We start from the raw sequence: 27221 nt of genomic DNA on the forward strand, positions 1-27221 counted from the left end.
TTCCATTTAAGGTCTGGTCTTAATGCAGTCCCTAAATAATCATGATTATAAAGTTTTTATGATATAAATCTACATAGATGTGGGTCAAAATATTAGACACATTGGTAATTAATAACATGGAATGCTATCATCAATTTCAATGCTGAACAAGGGTTTGTCGAATCTTATAAATTTTTGCATTAAGATGAATCACATCAGTTCCTCATTTTCCGAAGAAGTTAGATAAAAATGTCATAGTGCACAATGAAGCAGTGTCAAGTAAGTGGTTCAAGTCATTAATTGACAAGAGGATGGATCATCTACAGCACAAATGACAGGAGGAAGGCATCAAAAGCATGGACAGCACCATGATTTCTTATGTAAAGGAGACAGAATGTGTTGGTCAGTATGGATATATTTTTTATTTGTGTACTTTATAAAACTACAAACTTGTATTTATGTAAGCATTGAAGGTTATAGAGTATGGAGAGGATGCATAATGTATTGGTTGGTATGGATGTAAGGGTTTATTTGTGTACAAGGAGAAAAAAGAAACTATAGCCTCTAGAAGTGATTCATTATGTCCTTCTAAACAAAGATATGATATGCAGATCCATGATGGAAAGATAATAAATTCACACAAGCATCCAGTTGGTAACAGAGTTCATAATTGAAGCATTAGAATAACTAAGAATGTACGTTTCAGGTTGACTTGGTTCAAAAGCAACAGGTTCAGAAAATTGCACGTCAAGATGCTATGAACCCAAGAGCTTCTTTCTTAAATATGAACACCGTAAATAAAATTAGATTTGTTTTGATCATATAACAGATCTAACATTTGAGAATATATTTGAAGAACAATTTAGATTGATGTCCAAAACACTAATTCATTCCCAAATTGTGGTGTGTATACAACATTGTTACAGCTTAGTCTGCAGTATTAGACCAATTATGTGAGAAAATACAGAAACATTGCAGTAAAAAGAACCAACAATTCAATTTGTTGAACAATTACAGAGCCATGTGAATTAACTCGACATTCCATGTCAAAGTTCAAAATTTCATGAAACTTCAGGAGAGTAGTGGCATATAATTGATCTTTTACTTTTGCATTGATGAGGGCTCAAACATTCCTCAGTGCTCATCAGGCACCCATATTTTTAATATTGCACTGATGAAGGCTCAAACTTTCCTCAAATTTTGCAGGCACCCATGTTCTCAATGTACCTAGAGCCTTCTGAAACAACCCAACATTCCATGTCAAAGCACAAAGTTTCATGAACTTTAAGAGAACAGATTATGTCCATGAACAGATTATGAAAAAGGTATTTTTATATTTATCATATGATAAAGGGCCAACTGACGACGCCATGATAACCTAGCTTATCTATTCTTTGTGCTTATCTATTATACATTGATGTCGTGGTGATCATATATCTCATTGATTTCTTATCCCTTGCATCTACAATTACTTGTTTACAATGAACAACCATTCTTTGGATTTAAATCCTTTGCACAAATGTTCCTTTTTTTTTTATAATAACTATAGTTTGCTAGGCCTCGTTGAAAATTTGAACTAGGGGCTCTATTTGTAAATGAGATAGCAACACTCATAATTAACGCTGAGTGAAACACCATCCCTGACAAAATTGTTTCTTTGAGTTCATGTCCAGTGAACAAGTGTTCATCGCATTTGTTCTCAAATTGTTTTTTGTCATTGGTTTGTAGCATAAGTTAGAAAGCCACTAATGCCCTAAACTCTGCATATACAATGCTTGTATCCGACAAGTCTACACCCCGAAATTGGTAATTAAGTGTGTAGGATTTAAACCAATAAATTGACCAACATTTGTGTTCCTTCTTGTTTAACTTGGTTAATTCATGTCTTACAATATTACCAATTTTGTGATATCTCTACAAGAAAGTAAACTAGCGAGTCAATTTAATCAATGTCAATTCATTGCTCACTACGGGAATGTTTTTTTCACATCAAATGCCTACCTATGGAAAGAAAATTGCCCATGAGTAGCACTTCGAAATGTTCAACATTCATGCAAAAGATGTGTTATCTTCCATTTAAGGTCTGGTCTTAATGCAATCCCTAAATAATCATGATTATAAAGTTTTTATGATATAAATCTACATAGATGTGGGTCAAAATATTGGACACATTGGTAATTAATAACATGGAATGCTATAATCAATTTCAATGCTGAACAGGGGTTTGTCAAATCTTATAAATTTTTGCATTAAGATGAATCACATCGGTTCCTCATTTTCCGAAGAAGTTAGATAAAAATGTCATAGTGCACAATGAAGCAGTGTCAAGTAAGTGGTTCAAGTCATTAATTGACAAGAGGATGGATCATCTACAACACAAATGACAGGACGAAGGCATCAAAAGCATGGACAGCACCATGATTTCTTATGTAAAGGAGACATAATGTGTTGGTTGGTATGGATATATTTTTTAACTAGAATATCCGTGAGAAAACCTCAATTTCGCATCCGGCAAGTGCATAATTACGGGTCGCAGAACTACAATGACCGATACAATTTGATAACCCTTGATGTTTGACGAGCCACTTTCGGAGCACCAAATTCGCAATAGAAATACTCGTTCGGCTCGACTCCAAATAGCATTGCCAATGTCGTCACCAAACACCCCGCAAAAATCTGAAATATTGTTAACATTAGTTGCTCGGTGAACCTGATGATTTTACATTACAGGGAATTTCGATTTCGCGGGTTTTACAATGAAAATAACAACAACCAGCAACCAGAACCTGATGATTTTATATTACAGGGAATTTCGATTTCGCATTGAAGGGAGTTTCAATTAACAAAGTCGGAGGTGTCACTGAATTGTACCTAGGTGGCGAGCTGCAGCGCGGGAGGTGCCGACTCGTGGAGGAAGGTGCGTGAGCATTACTCCGATTACCATTCCTCAATTCGAATTCGAAATGGCAATAACACTTCCGCGGCTGCAATTCCAGACCGGATCCGATCTGTTAGGGGATGTCAGAATTTCCAGCTGCGAACGAATTTTCTGTCAGTGAATGTCAGGATTGCCAGGGAGGGTGGCGGAGGGCGGAGGGATTGTCGGCGGCCGGAGCCGGATGATTTTCCGGGCGGCCAACGGAAACCGGGCCATTCCTCCGCCTAGGTAGACTACTTCGTTTTTATTGGGACTTTTAGACTTTCTGGTTGCAGAATCCGGCGGAAAAGTTTGAGGTGAAATCTTGATTTTTGTTATTTAAACTTATTTTTTTACTGTATATATGGATTTATCACCCTCAAAAACCCCTAGAGCACTTCGATTGTGCAGAAGTTACGCATCAAACTTTTGATTTCAATAAATTCCTATCTGATTTTATAGAAATTAAACCAAAAAACCCCACCGAAAAAACTTCCAAAAAAATCTCACTAAAAAAACTTAATGCCTAATGCATTATTTTGTCGAAATTCATAATTCCATTCCTCGTTATACACCAATCATCGGTTACATGGCCTAAGTGGTATTTGGGGTTTTGGCATCGATGGTGGATCTTATAAATAACTAAACGGTAAGGGGAGAATTTCGAGATTTAGGGTTAGGGTTACGATTAGGGTTTGGGTAGGGTTGCAGGTGAAATGATAAGGTTAGCGTTGAAGATAGGCGGGGTGCCCCTTCTATTTATGGTGATTGGCATCGCAGTGATAAAATACAGTTTCAGCTTCGTCTGTGTGTTTGTCAGTTATTGTAAATGGGTTTGTTAATGTTGATAAAAGAAAGGCCTGTTTCTCAAAACATCCGCAGTGGCCGCCTGAGGGCTTTTGCCTCTCCGGGCTTGAGAGCCGTTGTTGCTTTTAAACCTTCCTTGGATGTCTAAGAGCCCTTTCTTTTCTTATTAGGTTAGCTTTAGGATTAGGGTTAGGGTAGGGTAGGTTTGCAGGTGAAATTACAGGGTTAGGGTTGAAGAGTCGCGGTGTGGCCCTTGTATTTATAGTGATTGGTGTCGTGGTGTTAAGATATGGTTTCGTATTCCTCTGTGTGTTTTTAACAAATTGTTAATGGCGTGGTCAATGATGATAAAAGAAAGGCCTGTTTCTCATAACATTCGCAGTGGCCGCCTGAGGGCTTTCGCCTCGCCGGGCTTGAGAGCCGTTGCTGCTTTTAAACCTTCCTTGGATGTCTGAGACCCCTTTCTTTCTCATTAGGGTTAGCGTTAGGATGAGGGTTAGGGTAGGGTTGCAGGTGAAATGATAGGGTTTGGGTTGAAGAGTGGCGATGTGGCCCTTCTATTTAAAGTGATTGGTATCCGGTGTTTAGATATAGTTTCATCTTGTTTTTCACAAATTGTTAATGGCGTGGTCAATGATGATAAAAGAAAGGCCTGTTTCTCATAACATTCGCAGTGGCCACCTGAGGGCTTTCGCCTCGCCGGGCTTGAGAGCCGTTGCTGCTTTTAAACCTTCCTTGGATGTCTGAGACCCCTTCTTTCTCAACAGATTACTGTTACAATTTTGTTGCATCAGCATTAGATGCAAGAAATGCCTGTATTTTAGGTTGTGCTTTATGTGCCAATTTCCCTTGACTTTCGCAGTGGCCGCCTGAGGGCATTCTTTTCGCCGGGCTTCAGAGCCATCGCTATTTTCAACCCTCCTCTGAGATGCCTCTTTTAATATTTCTCTTATTGCAATTTTTAACTTTCTGTAGGTCATGCAAGAATTACGTGCATTTTGTTTTTTAGTTGTGTCTGGATTGTGCTTTTGAGATGCTTATTGTTGAAGGTTTGGAATGAAATGTATGGGCGGTTTGGATGATGTGCATGATGACAGAAATTCGGATTCCCACTGATGTACTGTGATTTCACAACCATCTACTTCTGACACATCATTCAACGGGATCTGGCTTTAGTGTGATTTTGACTATTAAGTTTGCAATGTTTTCTCTTATGCAGCCGGGGGTTAATTGCCTGCGGATATTGTCTTTGTTTTTACTTATTTTCACAGTTTATTGTTTTTTTTTTCACTTATTTTTACAGTTTATAGTCGCTCAATTTGGAGGGCATGTAATCGGGCGGGCTTTTGAAATATTTGATTCTGTTTTTTTCCGAAAGATGCTTGCTACTTTAAATGCTCTCTCAATTTAAGAGACCAAGGAACATATCGCCCAATATATTAGCAAGTGGAATTTATTGTTGTTGTTTTAACATTATATTTTAGTTATTTGGGATGGATCCATTAATTTCCGTAATTACAGTCTAATCATAATGATGCAATTTGAAATATTTGATTGTCTGCTTTTTTCTGAAAGATGCTTACTGCTTTCTATGCTTTCTCTCAATTTAAGGGACCAAGGAACAGATCGCCCTGTATATTAGCAAGTGGAATTAATTGTTGTTGGTTTAACATTATATTTTTAGTTATTTGGGATGGATCAATTAATTTCTGTAATTAAAGTCTAATCATAATGATGCAATTGGTATTGAGATTAAACCCTAACACTAATAAGATTGGTGTCGTTTTTCTTAATTTCTCTCGCCTATGGTAGAAAGTGCGTGTGTACGTTATATGTGCCTTTTAGTCAGCTAACCCGTGTGTGTACATGGCTTGGTCGATAGGGAACTTGCGTATACATCTCTTTCTTCATTCTGTAAGTCAAAGTGAGTTGCCATCAAGCACAACACCAATGTCATAGTGCCAACTCTATGTTATAATGCCAACATGAATTGATTGTAGATGTCCTCCCTCATGATTGTGTTTAGCTCTTGTCTAGTAGGTAAAAGGTGACCATGAGTGTCTAAGGAATATGGGAAAGGAGGGAGACAATCCAATTGAATTCCCACACTCTAAGAAGTTTGAAACTCCTATAAACCAACCTTTGGCCCGTCGTGACAGAGTAGAATGGGAAATAGTCTGAGAAGAGCAATACTCCAAGTAAGGATATCGGTCCCTACTCTTTATCGAGTCTGCCAAGCCTCAATTTGCACCTAATGATGTGGTCGAGAAGAAGAATCTCGACTCTCTCAATTGAAACCCAATGCGACTTAAGTAATGATGGTCCCCAAATCTTCGATCCATATAGAACAGTGCGACTTAAGTAAAGATGGGCCCCAAATCTCTGATCCATATAGAACAGTGGGATAGATTAAGGTGCCCATGAGGCTCATCTTGGACGGGATGTCTTGGAAGTGATGTCGAAAGCATTGTCTCTCGAGAAGGGCTGATGCAAGAGCATGTGACTTGGAGGGAAAAATCTTCAAACTTATTCCAAAAAAATCTACAGGCAAAGGAGTGGGGTTTTTTAGCCATTAATTTCCATGGTTTCTTTGTTTAAGATAAGGATATAATTCAAGAACAAAATCATGTTGTAATAATCGCTTATGGATAAGCTGTAGTGAGCTTTATGGATAATTGCTTTAATTGATCTATGTAATTGGCATGTTTTTGTAAAGGATAAGGACCGAGAGGGCTTTATCTATCATTTTAAAAAGGAAATAACGAGACTTCTCTGAGGAGTCGATCCCGGGAGGAATTATGATCTTCGAAAAACTCTCTCTGTGCATTAGAATTAACGGTTCTTTGTTCACTGGTATTTTGCATGTGTATTTGGTTGCGATTCTTTTCTTTTGAACCTTGTTAATGGTGATTCGGCATTGTTTTCTCTATTAATACTTGATTTAAGTTGGTTCGTATTGTTTTTCCCTTATATCGGCACGCTTGTTTCCCTTATAAGCGTAGTTGAGTTCCGCAAGTGGAAACTCTGTTTACATAGGAAACTCGTGAAAAGACTTAATCTGAATGAAGTTTTGGGCCTAAAATCTTATAAAATTTGGCTCATACCCGTATTGGGTTTGAACCGTTATCACATCGCAGAACCACTAGTGGAACGGGAAAGGCCTTTGGAGCCGTCGAAGTCCGAAACTGCGATTAGATACAACTTTCTTGTCGACGTCTACAGGATGAAAGTTCCACCTTAGAGCATTTACACATAAGAAACTTGAGTGTGTATCCGAATCAAGTGGAATATATAAGGGGATCCTCCAATTTCGAAGAGAAAGTAAGATCACAAAACATAAAAATTGCCTTCATCATATACTATATAACATAATGTGAGCTTGATAGAGACAATATATATGTATGTTGAAATAACTGTGATAGTGTTAATTAATCGTAGGGATAAAGTTGGAGAAGCTAAGCAAACCTTCATTGTTTTCCCACTGGCCTGTAACTAATGCTAGTGCTCCTTTTGAAATCAAATATGCTTCCTAGTTCTTGCCCCTATAAACACGAGAGAAAGTAATATGTAAGAATTTCCTTGACTTGGTTTGTATACTTTGGAATAGTGGAAGGAGTGTGTGATATTTCATCTGAGTCTTTGCATTCATCCAATTGATCACATTGAAAGAGTCACCATATATGCTTATTTGCCTGATGTTTAAGAAAAATGTTAGATGTAGAAGAAGCTTTAAAGCAAACAATTCCACATAATTGTTTGTAGTAGGGTCCACACAACATGAGAAAGAGTACTAATGTTGATCATATAGATAAAAAATACCCACGACCTCTCCAAGTGAGGGGGAGGAGGTTGCAGTGCCATAAAAAAATGCCCAAGGCTTATCATTTTGGATGAGAGTGACAAAGTGGTGAGTTCTAGAAGGGATTTGTAGCTTATTTGGCAAGGACTACATTATGTCTAAGCTATTGCATACGACTCTAAGATATGAATTTCCTTGGCAAAACCATAGGTTGTAAAAACTTGGAGCCCAAAAACTACTAATGGTAAAGTGACTATTTTACCTCAATTTTATTTTAATATTTATTTTATTTTATTTTTAATTTAATTTAATTTTTATTTTTATGTAAATTGACCAAGTCAAAATCTTTACATAATAGGATATGACAGGATATTATAACATCTCTTCCATAGTGGGCTCGCGAGTACTTTTTGGGGGCCTCACATAATACCAACCTAGACTCATCTTAACTCCAGATCTATGAAGTGCCTATAGGGATGAAATCTCTCAAGGTGCAAACCTCTTTTTTGAGTGTAAAACTCGAGGAAATGTTTGCACCTCAAGAGATTTGATCATTTTCGATGCTTGATAGATCCGAAATTAAGAAGTATCTAAGTTAAATTTAATTATTAATAATTATAATTATTAACTTTATTATTATACTTGTCCACGCAATCTTGGATAGAGGGTGATTGAGTGCTCTGTTAAGGCACTCCTTGATGTGAAGTCACTAATTCAATTCCCTGCCTAGATTGGGGGTGATATATTGGACATGATGAAGATGTAGTCCTACCAAACTTAACAAAAAAAAACTTTATTATTATACTTATGGCATGTATGGTATTAAGCATTCAATTTTGCTTTGACTGCATATTAGTTTGTCTTTGCCCGCTTATCCATAGTTTAAGAGAGACATAATTTACCTCATAGAAACACATGAACATGAAGGGTGTAAGACACCTTTGTTTGAAGTATATTGGAAGATGGTAGTGTGGAACAAGGCAGCAGGGAATGGCAAAGGGCACGGGGGAATCATGGTTTTAGTAAGGGAAAAAGAAGGTCGTCTTACTCAGTTAGAAAAAGAAGACTCAAATAAACAATTCATTTGGTTTAAAATATTAGAAAAATAGAAACCACATCAGAATTGCAACATGATATTTTGCGCCAAAGATTTCAAAAATCTACAAAGGTAGAGGGCTTGACCACAAAGATCCATTTGCAGCTTTAAAAGCGAATATTGCAACATATTCGCAGCTAGGTGAAGTTCTTATAGTGGGTGATTTCAATGCTAGGACTGCAAGTGAGCAAGCTAGCATTCTTTGTTGTAAAGATGATTGTGACCTTATTTGGCTTACAGAAGAAAGTAATCATCAGAGGGAAAGAATTTCAGAGGACAAGCGCTGCAATCTCTTTGGTGAATAATTGCTTACTCTATGTGGGGCCTTTGATTTAGTCATTTGTAATGGCTTGACTAGATGGGCAAAGTCTGATAATTTCACTTGCAATACTTACAATGGAGCAAGTGTGGTAGATTATGTAATTTGCTCGCACGGTTTGTGTGAGAAAATGGAAGAAGTTTTGGTTGGAGATCAGTTGTGGGATTTGAAATCAGATCACAAGCCAATTTATTTATGTTTCTCTTGGATTGGAGAAAAACAATTAGAGTTAAAAATTCAGCATGTCCAACAAAATCCCCCACAAGGCAGAATTCTTTTGACGACAAAAAATTGTAATACTTTCAAAATGACGCTAAAGAGGCTCTTTGAGAAGGAGAAAATTACAATTCATAGCGTTCATAGTCATGAATTAACACATTTAATTCAATGCACACTTGCAAAGTCCAAAAGAATAAAAATTAAGAAGTCTGAAACAAATTGCTTTCCGGTTAATGCTTGGTTTGTTAAGGAATGCGAAAAGGCAAGGAGAATGTGGAAAGAGTCAAACAAGGATAACATAAATCTCAAATCGTACAAACAGTTACTAAGCAAGAAAAAGACTAATTTCATGGTTTCAAGGAGGGAAGAACTAATCTTTCTTGGGAAAAATAATCCCAAATTATTTTGGAAGGAGCTCCAACCGAAAAAGATACAAATTGGAAATAATATACAACTTCTAAATGGTTTGACTATGCAAGACAATTCTATGAGCAGGTTCCCAAGGTTGACCTTCCCCCCTTGGTCAACATTGATACTGAACTCTTCACGGTACAAGAGGTAGAGATGGGTATGAAGAAGTTGGGTGTTGGAAAAGCAAAAGACTTAGCTGAACTCCAAGCAAAATATCTAAAGTGGGGCTCAAAGATTCTTGCACCGCACATTACAAAAATCTTCAACAACATCATACAACAAGGGCTCTCCACAGATTGGTCAACTAGTCTGGCAATACCTCTTTTCAAGAGCGGTGATGTCAATAATCCCTCCAATTATAGGACCATCATGATAAACCCTTTGTTTTGGAAGCATGCTAGAAAACAAAATTAGCAAGTGGGCAAAAGAAAGAGATAAGCGTGCTAAAGGGCAAGCAGGTTTTAGACCTAAACATTCCACAATTGATCATTGCATAACTTTAAGGCACATCATTGAAAAAGTTCGGGAGAAAAAGGAAGAAGTATTTTGTTGCTTTGTTGATTTAGTAAAAGTGTTTGACTCGGTTCTCAGGGATAAACTTTGGCAGAGAATGGAGGAACTTGGGGTTCCTAAACATTTGAAAGCAGCGGTGCATAGGTTGTATGGAGATGTGAAAGTCAAAATTAGAACTTCAACACGCAGTTTTGAAAGTTTTAGAAGTGACATCGGGGTCAGGCAAGGCTGCCCACTATCTCCTACCCTTTTTGGTTTATATATTGACAAGCTTGATGAGTGGTTAAATTCGCAAGGGGGTGATGGTAACTATTCTTCTTTTGTCTGTTTGGGAAACGATGCACGATGCTTACTTACGTTGATACGCAATTCGAAGAGCTGGGCTAAAGGCCCTGTTGACCGATCCACCCACCCGGTACACGACCTCCCCCGGGAAAAGGCGAACCAAGATCTATTACGTTGTTCTGGTTCGATTTCGGATTGATCTCCTCTGCGGTTCGTGCCGTTGTAAAGTCGATCAGGCTAACGAGGCTAAATGGGTTGTTTCAGAAGAATAATGTATAATTCAGTCCTACTGGCCCCACCTGGTTATACAGTCTTAAGAGCAATAATGAATAAGTAAGCCAACATGCTTTGAAAGTGATTACTCACGTAATATTAGCTAGACCTGGAACAGCTCCTGGGTATGTAACTACTGCTGGGTAAGGAACTGCTATGACTGGGTCGTAAGGAACTACTACTAGTGGGCCAGGAACTGCCGCTCGTGCTGCTACTTAGTATGAATCACTTCATGGAGAAATGATCACATGGGCTTATTTTATTATACCAAACTTTTCCTGATGCCCTCCTCTAAAACAGATATAGCCCTGGGTGGTAGAGGTGTGGGACCCGAGTAACCAAGAGACAAGTACGCTTCCTGCTGCTGGTTCATCTTGCCACTAACAGCACCAGGCCATGTTGCATTATATAAGTGAATATGAAACAATGAGAGAAGAAACTACCAGCATGTAGTACCGACATCTCCTCTTGGATTACACTAATTGACACGAACTAGAGCTTCATGCACCGACTAAAGCTTCCCTGACTATACTTCCTTTTCATGCACTGACAGGAGCTTCGTTGTATCTGAGCCAAGTATTCCAACCGATGATCCCAGCTGATGATCCCCCATGAGCGTAGTATTCCAAGAGCCCAGGGAAGCAAATCCCGGTAGCTAAGCTGATTAGCCCGTAATAAAATAGATTTCTGTGCCCCGATAAAAAAAAAAAGAATATCTGACCCGATCACAAATTGTTTTTATTGGACAAACATGGCGAATCGAGTGAAAGCCTATTGAACTGGACTAGCTTCAGTGCATTAAGCTGCATGGACTGCCTATGAACTGTAGAGAGTGAAAGAGAGAGTGAAGGCCATACAGTAAATCCTACTAGAGAGAATCTAGCTTCAGTCTTAGTAACTTGCCCTAAGGTATTAGAGAGAGACTGCCTTAATTAAGGTCTTGCTTACGGTAATAGCTCTACGGTACGGTAAATAGACTTAAGGTCTTGCCTCCGCTTCCGTATTAAGCTCTAAAGACTTCCAAAGGTCCACTTTAGAATGCCTTAAGCCTACGCCCAGGTCACTTAGCCCGTAGATACTTGCTAGAGACTTACCATAGCCTCCTCAGTCCCCTCTGGCCGCACCTTCCCGGCCAGCCAACTCAGAATACTAACCAGCATCGCTCAATCATTCACTATTGAGTATCAGTTCCTTGCGTAGCGTCCTACCCCTGAAGATGTTTTGTTAGTTGTGTCTGTTGTAGTAGCGCCCCACATCGAAAGTGCAATCAATTTGCTCACAATCAATTAAGCTGCATGGACTGCCTATGAACTGTAGAGAGTGAAAGAGAGAGTGAAGGCCATACAGTAAATCCTACTAGAGAGAATCTAGCTTCAGTCTTAGTAACTTGCCCTAAGGTATTAGAGAGAGACTGCCTTAATTAAGGTCTTGCTTACGGTAATAGCTCTACGGTACGGTAAATAGACTTAAGGTCTTGCCTCCGCTTCCGTATTAAGCTCTAAAGACTTCCAAAGGTCCACTTTAGAATGCCTTAAGCCTACGCCCAGGTCACTTAGCCCGTAGATACTTGCTAGAGACTTACCATAGCCTCCTCAGTCCCCTCTGGCCGCACCTTCCCGGCCAGCCAACTCAGAATACTAACCAGCATCGCTCAATCATTCACTATTGAGTATCAGTTCCTTGCGTAGCGTCCTACCCCTGAAGATGTTTTGTTAGTTGTGTCTGTTGTAGTAGCGCCCCACATCGAAAGTGCAATCAATTTGCTCACAATCAATGCCTTTCGCGTCGACATGTCTGTTGTTTAGCCAGCTTAGAGAAATGAAATATTTCTTTATATATGTTGCGGTAGTTTGAAATGAGATGTAGAATTTCAGGATGAAATAACTAGAATTGGTAACTAGAGATATTGTAAATCAATCTCATTATATATGTAATTACGCTGACGCATCGAACGTACTCCCATAGTACTGCTACCTCCGCTGCTTGATCATTCACTGGCTCTGGATCAGAGACACGGCCAATCAAATAAAATGCAACTGATGTTCGATCTCGATCAATTGGTTCCTCAGCTGAAACCACCGGAGCTCCCGGCTCTGCCACCTATGTATATGCTTGCTTTGATGCTTAAATTCCAATGAGGTGATGCTTATGATTTGATAGCTCATATAGGTGTCATTATAAATAGTAAGGCCTTTATGGTTTCTGGTAGCGGGCAGAGTAGCCTTTCCTTGCTGCTGATTAAGAATATGGTGAATCAACTGCTTCGGGGTCAACAAATGGATCTGGGACTTATGAATTTATATATGAATTTCGCGCAGTAAGGAGCCTTTGCCTTCCCTATTGCCTATGCCTTTCCCACTTATCCTGTTCCCACCTTTTTATCTATCTTTGCTTCTGGCATTGTAACAGGCTCTAGCTCTCGAATCGAAACATCTGCCTCCATCCCTGCTGCGGGTAATTACCCTTAAACTATTGGCTCTCAATCTGGCTCCCCTTAAATTATTGGCGGCTCCGTTGGCTTCTTTGCTTATTTCCCCACCACCTCCGGCCACAAGGGATCGTCTTCTAGCTTTTCGGAGTTGATGCTGTTCATCCGCGGCTTCCTCGTAAGGTTAGTAGAGGTTTTAGTCCTCTCCCCGGTCAGTTGAGTGACTATATACGTAGAATGTGCATCTAGCTCGGGTTCCATGGATCCAATGGAGGCTTGGTTCGTAAACCTGAGAGCTATCCTAGGAGTCCTCACTACGGGTATTTAGAGGTACGCTGAGCTATATACATTTTTTCTAGTAGGTCCGGTCCATAGTCTGACAACAGTAGGCTTTCCAGTCGAGCAGCGGGGTCTTATGCACTGGGTTTGGCTGTACTGGGTATTCTCGCTTCACTTCTGGCTGGAGTTGGGTTGGTGGAAGTTGCCTCGGTTGGACTTAATGTTTCAAGGTAAGCGGTCTTTACGTTACGTAAGTGAATCCCCCTCCTAGCATTAGAAGCAAAGGAACCACCAGCATTTGACCTAATTGACCGAATCCCAGCTTCCCCATAAGCAGTTCGAGAGCCAGCAACACTTTACTATCTTGCCCCAGCCTTAAGGGGAAGGATAAGCACTCTTCCAAAAGATAAGGGAGGGAGAATAGCTCCAAAAAGCCTTTAAGGGGCAGTGGAGTCACTATCCTTCCAAAAACCTTAAGGATGCGTAAGCAGGCACGACTGTTAAGGAGAAGACCTTTAGGTGCTCGACTGTTAAGGATGCGTAAGCAGGCTCGACTGTTAAGGAGAAGACCTTTAGGTGCTCGACTGTTAAGGATGCGTAAGCAGGCTCGACTGTTATGTAGAAATTTCTCATTTCCCACCCCGGTTTTCAGTTTCTCCTTATTTCTCCCATATAGTTAAATGCCCTTTCCCATAACCATACATTCAACAAGCTGGAAAAAATAAATATTGCTGAAAACACAAATTCTGGAAATTTTACAGAATGCTGGAAATTGCAGAAATAAAAATCAGCAGCAATAAACAGCCATTAAAACACATTTAAACACTGAGATTTTTGGTCAATGTGACCCTGGAAAAACCCCCTACAACTCTTGGGGAAAACCAGTTTGAGAGCTCTTCTTTATTTCTGGAAAATGCCTTTTTACAGTGAAAGATATGTTCAGCAAAAATCAACAAACAGACTTTTACAACTTATCTCAGCCTTGCTGATACACCACTGCTGATACTCTGCAGCTGTTGCTGTTACACCGCGGTTGTTGTTGTTACACCGCGGCTGTTGCTATTACACCGCGGCTGTTGCTGTTACTCCGCTTTCAGCTGCTGAAACTCCGCTTTCAGCTTTGCTGTTACACCGCTTTCAGCTTTGCTGTTACTCCGCTTTCAGCTTTGCCGTTACACCGCTTTCAGCTTTGCTGTTACTCCGCTTTCAGCTTTGCTGTTACTCCGCTTTCAGCTTTGCTGTTACTCCGCTTTCAGCTTTGTTGTTACACCGCTTTCAGCGTTGCTGTTACTCCGCTTTTAGCTTTGTTGTTATTCCGCTTTCAGCTTTGCTGTTACACCGCTTTCAGCTTTGCTGTTACTCTGCTTTCAGCTGCTGAAACTCCGCTCTCAGCTGCTGAAACTCCGCTCCTCACTGTCCAGAAATCTCCCTTGCTCTCTTGCTCTCCTTCTCTCAATCTGCTCATGAAAGAATTAATGATCTTTTCCTCCTTTTCCTCCCTTAACCCAACCCTAAGTGACTTTTGGGTGATCCCTAAATCCAATGGCTGAAATAGATTTAGATCAATGACTGAGATTAAATGCTCATTTAAATCTCACTTTCTATTTTTTAGTTCACCCCACTTTAATAAAGACCCACTTAGTCATTTATTTCCAAAGTCACTTTTCCTTTCTAATTTTTCATTGACTTTATAAAAGTCACTTTAAAATTAGACTTAGTAACTTTATCACTTAAAGTCACTTTTAAATTAGATTTAACTTTATAAAAATTATAAAGTTACTTTAGGAGAAAAATTAAATTCTTTTGGACACTTTTCCCTAAACCAAAGATCAAAGCCTAAGGGAACCACCTGTCCTCCGGTACCAAATTTCAACATGTTAAGGAGAGGACCTTTAGGTACTCGACCATAAGCCCCCCACCCAATAAGTAAACCCAAGAGGGAGAGAGATAATAAATCAAAGCGTAACTACATATATAATATATACACAGGCTCGCTTGGGAGGTCCCCGAGCAAGACTGAGATAGGAGGACCTTTAAGACGGTTACCCCTATCCCTTTTCCGGTATCAACAACCCCTTCCCTTTTCTATACCTTACCTTCTGTGTTTCCTAAATACCTACCCACCTTCCGACTTCCTTCGACCTTTTCTGCTTCGCTCGACTAATCCGACCCACCTTACCTGATTGGGGGGGCCAGCCAGCCAACTAACCTACCTATTTAGGAACCACCTTCCCACTTAGAACTTTCATGTAATCTTTAGTTCTTTATCATCCATTCATAGTTCTGTACCAATAATCATCAAACTACCATGCTTTCGCTAGTAACATATTAGTACATGCACTGATATGGCACAAGATGATTAGTTCTATCATTCATTATAGGATGATAAATAGAAATCAATTTCATTAGTAACCTAACATCATGATAGGCAAATCCACTAACTAACTAATATGATTATCATTCGGATTTAGTAACCTCAGTCCATAATGACAGGACCTCAATCCAATCAGTTCCATCGTGCATGATAAACAGGAAGCTCAGCTAATTAGACAGGCAGGGTTCGTTCCGTTCCATCATTACAGGCAAAGGAGAATCTATCTCATCTATGATATAGCAGAGATAAGGTTTGGGCTCAGTTTGTTAGTTCCATTTAGTCTTTTATATCAGTTAGTTCCGTTTAGTCCATCTCTATCCTCCTTTCTGCATTAACATTTCTCTATTTTGCCCGCCCATTTCTAAACACAGATTCAATTTACCTTTTTTAAGTAACATAGGCATAGGCACATTCACCCGTTTCATTAGTTGATCTAGCAGCATACGCAACATAAGAAGTCAAGGTGGTGGCACCTTGCTCAATTCCATACCTTACGACATCTCTTCATGTTTGAGAACCAGTACCTCGCCCAGATGAAGCAGATTGAGTTCCAGTTTGAGTTAAGGAAGGGGTGTGCCTCCATCTCTCTCGCTACATGACTTGCCTAGAGCAGTCGAAGCCTAGAGCAGAACTTGCCTCATGAAAGGATGTGAGTGCGTATAACTACTTGCCTTATGACATTCTCTTTTTTCAGGAAGGCGTAGCCCATACCATACCATCGCATATCACTCCTCCAGCAACATAGCACAACTTAGGGCTTGTTTCCTATCCAACCCTAGAGCAATACTATAGAACTCGATGCCATTCTATCTCTTTAACCATTAGGTGCTCCGCGCCCTGCATGGTCACTCTGGAGTCTATTTTAGGCCTTCCTATCATTTATTACCCGATGTGTATATTCAGGCATCCGGCAACTCCATGCATGAGTTACTAATTAGGTTTTTCTCTTTTTTCAGGAAGGCGTAGCCCATCGCATCGCTATAACTACATAGCACCGCTATAGGGTATGATTCCCTCACACCCTAGATAAATGCTATAGCACTGCTCTGGCAACATCGCTTTCATTACAGTTATCTATCCCAGCGTAGCCTCTCCATAACTGCTCTAGAAGTGTCCCAACCTAATAGCAGTAATTCGGGATTTACGCGTACACATGAGGTCTCCACTTGCCTATTAATAAGAAAAAGGAAACCAAGTTCACCCAAAGGTCTGGATTCAGTTTGTGTTCGACTAGTGAAGTTGAAAAAAGAAAGTCGTTCTCAATCCGCGGGTCTTAATTCGCCCAGTCTTTTCAACCCGCCATGACTTCCTCTATTTGACCAAGGATCTCTATCCAACGTTTATCCTAGGCTGCTCTTTCCACTACTCTACCTAGCCTGGAAAACGACCTCGATATAGTTTCTTTCTTGGATAGAACAAAGGATAGGGTGAGGGATTTATCGCTCATCCATCATATGGATGAGGGTGAGCCTGTCGAACTCTCGACCTATGGGAGAGGTAACGTGCGAGGAGCGGCCCGGTAGGGTGAGCCTGCTTGCGCATCATGACTAGAAGAAATGCATAATGACATATGCCCATAACAGCATTTTCTGCTAAAGCGTAATGACATATATAATGAATGTCACTATCTCTGGTCTCGAAGTCACCTCTAAGTCATGAAATATCAGGTTGGAAAAACTACAATGACATATCTAATTCATGACTGGATTCAAGAGCGTAATGACATATCTCATATATGCATTATCTGCTAAGGCATAATGACATATCTCATTCATGACCAATATAAGTACGCCTATAAGAAAGCGTAATAACATGTATAAGAAATCGTAATGACATATATAATTCATGACCAGCAGCCACTCCTCGGCGATAGCCTCTTTTCTTTCCTCAATCCCACCCATTATAGACAAAGAGAGATAGAGATAGAACATGCCGATGCCTTAAATAAAAAACCCATTCTGATCGGAACAAAAGATCTAGTAAATAGAAGGGATGGGTTCTCGGTCCCTTTCGTCTAGTGGTTAGGACATCGTCTCCTCATGTCAAAGACAGGGGTTCGATTTCCGTAGGGGATAGGTAGGTACTCATTCCCGGTCTCATTGTTGAGTGACAGGCTGAGAAGCACACGCACCTATATGCATATCCATATATCATATCGAGACATCCATAGATGGGTAGAAGAGATCTATTTATATCCATATATGCATATATCTACATATATCTACATATATCCACACCCATATCCATATATCGATATGGATACAGATATAGATCCATACATAGATACAGATATGGATCTCCATCTTACTTACGCGACTTAATACTGGCTAGCTTGGTGGGGGGCTTAAAATGCCCACGGTAAACTATATGGGAATTGGGTACGGGTATGTACAGAGCGTGGAGCCATCCTGCCTGATGGGTGCGCGCTTTCAATACGTTACGCCTTCTCTTCAACGCGTTCTTGGTTGGGATGAAACTGACCCTGCCCACGAGGGGGAGATCCGACTGACCCTACTAAGAAAGAGGAGACTCAGGATGCGGGGCCTGCGGCAGAGCCACAACACGGGAAAACGAACAACGAGATCATTGATAGGTATAACTGGCTCGTGGCCTGTTGAACGACTACAACTAGTTGTAACGAGAACCTGAGATCGCTGATTAAGGGGCGATCTATAAGGAGCTGCTATGTACACTTGGGTGGGCCATAAGAGCCCCCATTGTCAAGATGTATGTATGTATGGAAAGGACCTGAGCGCTCATCCTGGCTCGCTCCGGCCGGTACCTATAGATATAGGGGGGATAACGAGATGGATCGGATTCCTAAGGGATCATTGACCATGGGACCAGCCGAATCGACGTCCCTGCCTCCCGGTGAACAACTGTTGTCAACGAAGCGACCTGTACATTCCGTGAAAATGAGAAAGGATTATGGGGGACCTGGTCCTCTAGTCCTGCAGGCAGAAGGAAGGCCGCGAGAGGAAGGAGTGGATACTAGGAAACATATCCCATTATGTAAGGGGACAAAGGTTTCCATCCGTGCAAAACCAGCAAATAGCGTATATCTTATCTAAGAGTATAGTAGTTTCCCAAACCGATAGAGATAACGGGAAAGGAAGGAGGAAGAACCGCGAGGTTATCCCTTCCCCTACCCCCCGACTAGTATAACCTTGCGGAATCACCTGAACCCAGGCCTTCCTACAGTAACTTAGTGCTGTGCCGCGCTAATTTAGCCCAAGCCAAAGATGAAAAATATATCCGAATCCCTTCCTATTCCTTCTTCCACATGTTCAATCTTTTTCCAGCGGTTTTCCCAGAGATCTTTCCCATTAACGCCACTCTAATTCTGCTCATTCATGGAGTTGTATTTAGTACCTCTAAGAAATATGATTATCCACCGTCAGCAAGTAATGTGGGTTGGCTTGGATTACCCAGTGTTGTGCGCCTAGGAGGGTTTCAACCCGTCTCGACCAAAGAGAGAGGAGGGCAGCACGCTTCGAAATGCGAAGGTTTCAAGTCTTTATCGCCCGGAATAGCTCCCTCACCTAATGCATGCGCGGGTTCGGACCGCAGGGAACCGTAGCATGGGGGTACTATCATCGTTTTGCCGCCGCAAGGCTGGCTAATCGCAACAGGGGCGAGGTAGCTCCCCTCAGGATGTTCCGGAAGGCGCATGAGTCCGAACGCTATTATTAATGTGCGACCGACCCGGGGCCGGATTAGTACCTGTGATTAACAGGTTCGGCGTGGGCTGGAAAGAAACGGCGGCAGCGGCGAGTAAACGACCGAACGTGCTGCAACCTAGGGATCACCGGGCTACTCTTTCGCTCTATAGGGATCGGGGCGAGAAGTGGGGCATAGCACAATTTGGGAGGGAGGAGGGTTTGGTTCGCCCGCCAGCCAGGGTGACTGATCCTGCCGTAGTGTACTCCTATTGCACCAGCAACCGATGCTTGTCGAGCATACGACGATGCGTGAATAGCCTTATTCTTTTCTTTTTTTATCGAATATTGAATCGAGGGAGGAAAGGGCGGTAGATGGATTTGCGATGTCCTACGCCGCGCGTCCCCGCCGAACCCGTGCTGCGCCGCGGAAAGGGCATCGGAAGATGGGCGAATCAGGAGAATGCCATACCAACCAATATGGGTTTCAATACTGGGTCATATCGTATGATACAACTAAATGGAACCAAGCAGCCGAGGAACTAACTGGATAGGACCTTCCTTATAGATCGAGCACAGGATAGGCAAGAGATCCTGTGAGTTATGGGGAATATATGCTCCAGGATCTGCCGAACAGCTGACCCCCTGCCCTGACCCGTACAGTGGTTTTGGGTCTCGTGGGCTTCTGCGCTATTATCCTGGGTGGGCATACATAATAGCGCATATTAGTATTAGGCTCAATATGCATGCGCAACGAGGCGAGGAAGGAATAGGCAGGCACCACTCTGGATCCAAGTGGATGCTACGCTACGCCTGACCCGCTGAGTGAGCGATCTATGGTGATTCTGGACGCACGCACCGGAGCCTCACCTATATGGGATATCCAAAAGGCCTCCACGGGAGAAATAGAAGGTGGTTTTTCCAGAGTTTAGATCTGATCGATTCCTCCATCTGGCTGCTTTCTCTCGTAAAGCCAAAGACGCCCCCCGTTCATTGAGGACAAGGTACAACTGTTGGTAATTCCTACCTATAGGTAGGTAGGTAGGGGCGAACTCGAAGGCGTCTGGACATGATCGAATAACCTAGATCCGGGCTGGGATAGTGGCATATGCCATATACTCCTGCTGGGGGGCATCGAATGCCCATCAGTTCCGAAAAGGTTCGCTCATGCGCATCCTACCTACCTACGGCTAGTTCGCGCAAATCTGAATGAGTTATCACGGACGAGCCACATGCAGGGAAACTCGCATGTGTGGTTCTGGCCGCCTTCGGTATCTAATAACCATGCTTTTGCTCGCCGCTGGCGCACCTCTCCTTGCCCTCCTATTTGTCGAGCAAGGGAATAACCTAACTATCGCCCATTTTTTCCGGAATCATTTTTTGAGGAAAGACGATTCTACATATTTTTGCCAAATCTTTCTATTATTAAGTACGGCTGGTACCATCCTGATGTGTTTCGATTATTTCGAACAATTGTTATAAGGTTTCTTTTGTATGTAGATGACCTTATTTTGATTGCTAAATCGGCTCTTGGTTTGCAAGAGCACTTACTATCCCTTGAGCATTTTTGTAGAAGTGTGGGGATGCAAGTCAATATCAACAAAACGAAAGTAGTGGTCTTCTCTAAGAAAAGAAAACATAACCAGCATAAGTTCTACTTTGAAGGTAACATTCTAGAAGAAGTTGCGGATTACAAATACCTCGGGATTGACTTCAACAAAAATCTAAGCTGGAATAGTTGTAGAAATAAAAGAACTTTGTGGGGTTGGAAAGCATTTTATGCTTTTCAAAATAAGTGTAGAGAGGCAGAGTTATGGAACTGGAAGACCACTCAAACTCTTTTTGGGCTTCTAGTGATTCCGGTGATTCTCTATGGTTGTGAACTGTGGGCTAGTAGTACCTCCGACATGCAGTGGAGACAAATTGAGAAAATTCAGAAGCTTTTGATTACAAACAAATTTAAGATTAAAAGTGCAGTTCCTTATGATATCTTGTTAGGTGAAACAGGGATTGCTCCTATTGAAGCAATTGCTATGGTGCGAGTCATAAGGTATTTAAAAAAATTTGAGCAAATGGAAGAGGGTAGATGGTGTAAGGTTGTCTTTAAAGATAGATTGTGCAAGAGCAAAAAACTTGGATGCAACAAAATAACAAATGGTTTAGTAAATGGGGTATTTTCTTGAACGCGTGTCCCATAAACAACGAAGAGATAAAAGTCTTTTGTTATGGAAAAGTTTCACAAACGTACTTGGGATAAGGAGCTAAGAAGAAAGAAAAATTACTATATTGAAGTGTTTAATCCCACTCATAATCATCAACCAAAAGCATACACAGAGGCAAATATCTCTTGGAGAGCCAAAATTCTTATTACTCAGTTAAGGACTAATTCTCATCAGTTCCGTTGTGTAACAGGGCGCTGGAAAAGGCCAAAGGAAATGTGGGAGGAAAGGGTATGCATTTTTTGTTCTTCCGAAAAAGTGGAAACAAATAAACATTTCATTTTAAAATGTGAGGCCTTCAAAGACAATAGGGAAAGTTATGCAGATATGCTGGTAGCTAGCTCTTGGGATAATCTATTTAGCGAGGGGTTTTTCGAGAAGCTGGGAGCATTTATTGTGAAGCTTCACAGAAAAAGGGTCGAATACATCACGCAGATGAAGAAACAACCTGTCCCATAGGCTATCTTTAGCCTCGTGGACATTAAAATAATTTCTTTCTTTCTTTCTTCCAATTTTTGTTTTTTTTTATTATTTAAATTTATTTATTTGTAAGATGATCGGTTGAAGTCTTACCATGAGCTATTTAGTAACTTCTATTTCTATTAGTTATTGAATTTTTGTTTTTGGTTTTATTTAACTTTTTGATTTATTTTCTTTTTTTTCCTATTATTTCAATTTTCATAAATTATAGTTTTTATGTTAAATGTTTTCAATTTAAGATGACTTATTATTATATTAAAAAATATTTTGATAATTTTAATTTTAAAAAATTGTATATATTAATAAAAAAAACACATATAAAAATAAAATAAACATATAAATTAAAGTGTATATATGTTAATATAAACAATATTAGTTAATTATATTTCTAAACTTTTGGTGATGACGTTCAACAATAAAATATTTTATTAATTGTTTTATTTTTTGATGAAATTTTTGTCTTTACACGCCAATCATGGGTGTGCTCCAATGATGTTTTAAAAAGGAGTTGTTTTTAGTGGGAATTCTTGGTTCCATTAATCGGTTCACACCAATTATGGGTGTGCTCTAATGATGTTTTAAAAATGAGTTGTTTTTATTGGGACTTTTAGACTTTCTGGGATCTGGCGGAAAAGTTTGAGGTGAAATCTTGATTGTTTGTTATTTACACTGATTTTTTACTATGTATATGGATTTATCACCCTCAAAAACCTCTAGCAGAAGTTATGCATCAAACTTGTGATTTCAATAAATTCCTATCTGATTTTAGAGAAATTAAATAAAAAAAACCCACCGAAAAAACTTCCTAAAAATTCTTACTAAAAACGACTTAATGCCTAATAGATTATTTTATCGAAATTCATAATTCCATTCCTACCAATCATCGTTACGCTCCCCATGTAACACATGGCCTAAGTGGTATTTGGGGTTTTGGCATCGATGGCGGATCTTATAAAAAACTAAACGGTAAGGGGAGAATTTTGAGATTTAGGGTTAGGGTTACGATTAGGGTTTGGGTAGGGTTGCAGGTGAAATGATAAGGTTAGCGTTAAAGATAGGCGGGGTGCCCCTTCTATTTATAGTGATTGGCACCGCAGTGATAAAATACAGTTTCAGCTTCGTATGTGTGTTGGTCAGTTATTGTAAATGGGGTTGTTAATGTTGATAAAAGAAAGGCCTGTTTCACAAAACATCCGCAGTGGCCGCCTGAGGGCTTTTGCCTCTCCGGGCTTGAGAGCCGTTGTTGCTTTTAAACTTTCCTTGGATGTCTAAGAGCCCTTTCTTTTCTTATTAGGTTAGCTTTAGGATTAGGGTTAGGGTAGGGTGGGTTTGCAGGTGAAATTACAGGGTTAGGGTTGAAGAGTCGCGGTGTGGCCCTTGTATTTATAGTGATTGGTGTCGTGGTGTTAAGATATAGTTTCGTCTTCCTCTGTGTGTTTTTTACAAATTGTTAATGGCGTGGTCAATGATGATAAAAGAAAGGCCTGTTTCTCATAACATTCGCAGTGGCCGCCTGAGGGCTTTCGCCTCGCCGGGTTTGAGAGCCGTTGCTGCTTTTAAACCTTCCTTGGATGTCTGAGACCCCTTTCTTTCTCATTAGGGTTAGCGTTAGGATGAGGGTTAGGGTAGGGTTGCAGGTGAAATGATAGGGTTTGGGTTGAAGAGTGGCGATGTGGCCCTTCTATTTAAAGTGATTGGTATCCGGTGTTTAGATATAGTTTCATCTTGTTTTTCACAAATTGTTAATGGGGTGGTCAATGATGATAAAAGAAAGGCCTGTTTCTCATAACATTCGCAGTGGCCGCCTGAGGGCTTTCGCCTCGCCGGGCTTGAGAGCCGTTGCTGCTTTTAAACCTTCCTTGGATGTCTGAGACCCCTTCTTTCTCAACAGATTACTGTTACAATTTTGTTGCATCAGCATTAGATGCAAGAAATGCCTGTATTTTAGGTTGTGCTTTATGTGCCAATTTCCCTAGACTTTCGCAGTGGCCGCCTGAGGGCATTCTTTTCGCAGGGCCTCAGAGCCATCGCTATTTTCAACCCTCCTCTGAGATATCTCTTTTTATATATCTCTTATTGCAATTTTTAACCTTCTGTAGGTCATGCAAGAATTACGTGCATTTTGTTTTTTAGTTGTGTCTGGATTGTGCTTTTGGAATGAAATGTATGGGCGGTTTGGATGATGTGCATGATGACAGAAATTCGGATTCCCACTGATGTACTGTGATTTCACAACCAGCTACTTCTGACACATCATTCAACGGGATCTGGCTTTAATGTGATTTTGACTATTAAGTTTGCAATATTTTCTCTTATGCAGCCGGGGGTTAATTGCCTGCGGATATATCTTTGCGAATGTTGTCTTTGTTTTTACTTATTTTCACAGTTTATTGTCTTTTTTTTTTCACTTATTTTTACAGTTTATAGTCGCTCAATTTGGAGGGCATTGTAAACGGGTGGGCCTTCGAAATATTTGATTCTGTTTTTTTTTCTGAAAGATGCTTGCTGCTTTAAATGCTTTCTCTCAATTTAATAGACCAAGGAACATATCGCCCAATATATTAGCAAGTGGAATTTATTTGGGATGGATCTATTAATTTCCGTAATTATAGTCTAATCATAATGATGCAATTTGAAATATTTGATTGTTTGCTTTTTTCTGAAAGATGCTTACTGCTTTCAATGCTTTCTCTCAATTTAAGAGTGTCTGCTTTTTTCTGAAAGATGCTTACTGCTTTCAATGCTTTCTCTCAATTTAAGAGACCAAGGAACTGATCGCCCTGGAATTAATTGTTGTTGGTTTAAGATTATATTTTTAGTTATTCGGGATGGATCAATTAATTTCCGTAATTAAAGTCTAATCATAATGATGCAATTGTCATTGAGATTAAACCTAACACTAATAAGACTGCCGTTGGTGTCGTTTCTGTTAATTTCTCTCATCTATGTTACGGGTCGGCCTGTATTAGGTCTAATCCGTGGCGATTTGTGGTGTCGTGGGTAGTTCAGAAGAAATGAAACAATGCTCAGATCAGGGGTTAAATTTGACAGGCTCCCTATCCAGGTTGTTAAATTTGACTGACCCTTGTCTATTATTAGGTATTTTGTGATGGTGTTATTTTTCGTTCACTCTTGATATTAATTTTTTTATCTTGTTTAATATTTTACGTATAAAATTATATTCAATGGAAATTTATTATTTACTATTTCTGAAAACTTATCAATTTTTCTTTTAGAAATGTATTGCTGATTAGATATATTTGCTGATTATTTTTTTTCGGCATTTTATCATAAAGTGGGTAAGTAAAGATTATTAAGCTTTTCAACTTTATGTTACTTGAAATGTATACGTTATCAAGAATTCCCAGGACATCATATTTTTTTTTGTTGTGTTACTTGAAATGTATATAGAATTCCGAGACGCCCATTACTTGAAAAAGATTTAATACACAATCCGGAATCCGTCAATCACCTGTATTTTTAATATCTGTTAGCGCAGCATTTGGGGTTTCAAAGAATTTAGTCTTATCATTGGAAATTAGGATAAATGGTTTAATATTTAGCCATAATTATTCATAATAACTGAATTTATAATAAATATTTTTAAATTTATAATTTGTTTTTTAAATTTATAATAATTTTAAAATCTGTTGGCTCCAGCATTGGGGGTTTCAAAGAACTTTAGCCAACATTACTGAAAATTTGAATAAATAGTTTAATGTTTAGCTTTAATTATTCATAATAATTAAAGTTATAATAATTAAAAAATATAAAATATAAAATCTGTTAGCTAACATTGGGATTTCAAAGAATTTTAGCCAACATCATTGGAAATTGGAAATTAGAATAAATAGTTTAATATTTAGTTATAATTATTTTTAATTTTAGTTTAAATAGTTTTTTTTTCATCAAATTATACATTTTCAACAATATTAACAACTAAAGAGAAATTATTTGCCATGAAAAGTGATATAAATTTTGATTATATTTTGAAAAAATTGAAATTTTGACCATATTTGAAAAAATCTGGCAGAGGCTTTTGCGAATCCACAAAATTCATCATTGCACCATTACACCTAATTAGAAATTATGTTTTTTTGCCATGAAAAGTGATATAAATTTTGATTATATTTTGAAAAAATTGAAATTTTGACCATATTTGAAAAAATCTGGCTGAGGCTTTTGCGAATCCAATAAAAGCTGTCAAAATTCACCATTGCACCATGAATGCGGTCAGAATTCACCATTAAATTACCATTAAATTATGCTTTTTTTGCCATGAAAAGTGATATAAATTCTGATTATATTTTGAAAAAATTGAAATTTTGACCATATTTGAAAAAATCTGGCAGAGGCTTTTGCGAATCCAATAAAAGCTGTCAAAATTCACCATTGCACCATGAATGCGGTCAGAATTCACCATTAAATTATGCTTTTTTGCCATGAAAAGTGATATAAATTCTGATTATATTTTGAAAAAATTGAAATTTTGACCATATTTGAAAAAATCTGGCAGAGTTGCGAATCCATTAAAAGCTGTCAAAATTCACCATTGCACCATGAATGCGAATCCAAAAACATGACTCAATTAAATTACCAGATATTACCAGATATTTAAAAATTATGTCTTTTTTGTTCTATAAGTTATGGAAATTTTATTATGATCATATTTTGAAAAAATCTGGTTGAGGTTTTTACAACTTCAAGTAAAAGCTGTTAAAATTTCACCATCACACCATTAAAAACATGATTCAAATACTGCATTTACAAGATTTTTTGAAAATTTTCTGCCCAAATTTATTTGACTGTCATAAATTACTCCAATTAAATTAAGTAATGAAATACTTAAATATTGAAATACACTATATTTTTCACTTAAATTTATTAAAACAACACTTAATTAAATAAGACTATTAAGTTCTTGAACAAATATTGAAATACACCGTATCTTTCATTGAAGTTTATTAAAACAGCACTTATGAAATATGAATTCTGTAAACTTTCAGAAAATACATTCAATATCTGCACTCACAACAACTAGATTAAAATTAAACAATAAACTACGTTACATATATTGAAATACGTACCATATTTTTCATTTAAGTTCGTTAAAATAACTAAATTAAATTAGACAATAAAGTATTTTACAGATTGAAATTCACAC

The 27221-nt window shown here is 39.2% G+C and overlaps 6 non-coding genes across 6 annotated transcripts; all 6 read left to right on the forward strand.

Annotated features, from left to right (window-relative positions):
• The first annotated feature begins 4039 nt into the window (after positions 1–4039).
• On the forward strand, positions 4040–4162 carry LOC149183311 (small nucleolar RNA SNORD14). The gene has a single exon (XR_016257846.1). It is a non-coding gene; the product is annotated as a small nucleolar RNA SNORD14 (small nucleolar RNA).
• Positions 4163–4331: 169 nt separating this feature from the next.
• LOC149183312 (small nucleolar RNA SNORD14) lies at positions 4332–4454 on the forward strand. The gene has a single exon (XR_016257844.1). It is a non-coding gene; the product is annotated as a small nucleolar RNA SNORD14 (small nucleolar RNA).
• A 330-nt stretch (positions 4455–4784) lies between these two features.
• Positions 4785–4856, forward strand: LOC149183313 (small nucleolar RNA R12). Its single transcript, XR_016257898.1, has one exon. It is a non-coding gene; the product is annotated as a small nucleolar RNA R12 (small nucleolar RNA).
• Positions 4857–23517: 18661 nt separating this feature from the next.
• On the forward strand, positions 23518–23640 carry LOC149183314 (small nucleolar RNA SNORD14). Its single transcript, XR_016257848.1, has one exon. It is a non-coding gene; the product is annotated as a small nucleolar RNA SNORD14 (small nucleolar RNA).
• Positions 23641–23809: 169 nt separating this feature from the next.
• LOC149183315 (small nucleolar RNA SNORD14) lies at positions 23810–23932 on the forward strand. The gene has a single exon (XR_016257847.1). It is a non-coding gene; the product is annotated as a small nucleolar RNA SNORD14 (small nucleolar RNA).
• Positions 23933–24239: 307 nt separating this feature from the next.
• On the forward strand, positions 24240–24311 carry LOC149183316 (small nucleolar RNA R12). The gene has a single exon (XR_016257889.1). It is a non-coding gene; the product is annotated as a small nucleolar RNA R12 (small nucleolar RNA).
• Positions 24312–27221: the final 2910 nt, after the last annotated feature.

The sequence above is a fragment of the Pinus tabuliformis genome, chromosome 3_2 (assembly GCF_031772625.1).
Source record: "Pinus tabuliformis cultivar Carrire ecotype Pingquan chromosome 3_2, CPIR1, whole genome shotgun sequence".
Classification (NCBI taxonomy): Eukaryota; Viridiplantae; Streptophyta; class Pinopsida; order Pinales; family Pinaceae; genus Pinus; species Pinus tabuliformis.